Here is a 439-nt window from a genome sequence, read left to right as displayed (position 1 = left end):
ATGACTCCTCAGTCACTCGGAGCACCGATCCCGTGCCCACGACAAGCGTCTAGCACCTCAGCCTGGCTGCACATAAGCCACCAAGGACAGAGACCATGGGGTGCTGAGCAGCCAGTAGCGCTCAAAGCCGTAACGATAGCCGAAGCAGGTGCTGTTTTTATGCTCCTGGGATTCTTACAGCATCGCTGTGATGAAGGTATTATTACTATCATCTCCGCCTCATGGATGGGGAAACTGAGGCATAGAGGAGGTACACAACTTGCCCCAAGTCACACAGCACGGAAGTGGGAAAGACTGGGAATCAAACTGTCACCCTGCCCCCCACCTCTTGATGTACAGTCTAGACGTAAAGCCATGGGCAGGGGCAGCACTGTGAGACTTGAACTTGGAAGTGGGGGGGGGGGGCGCAGCTGGCTGCCCTGCCCAACTGGGGGGCGGA

The sequence above is a fragment of the Crocuta crocuta genome, unplaced genomic scaffold (genome assembly GCF_008692635.1).
Source record: "Crocuta crocuta isolate KB4526 unplaced genomic scaffold, BGI_CrCroc_1.0 scaffold179, whole genome shotgun sequence".
Lineage (NCBI taxonomy): Eukaryota > Metazoa > Chordata > Mammalia > Carnivora > Hyaenidae > Crocuta > Crocuta crocuta.
Note: the sequence above shows the minus strand (reverse complement) of the source record.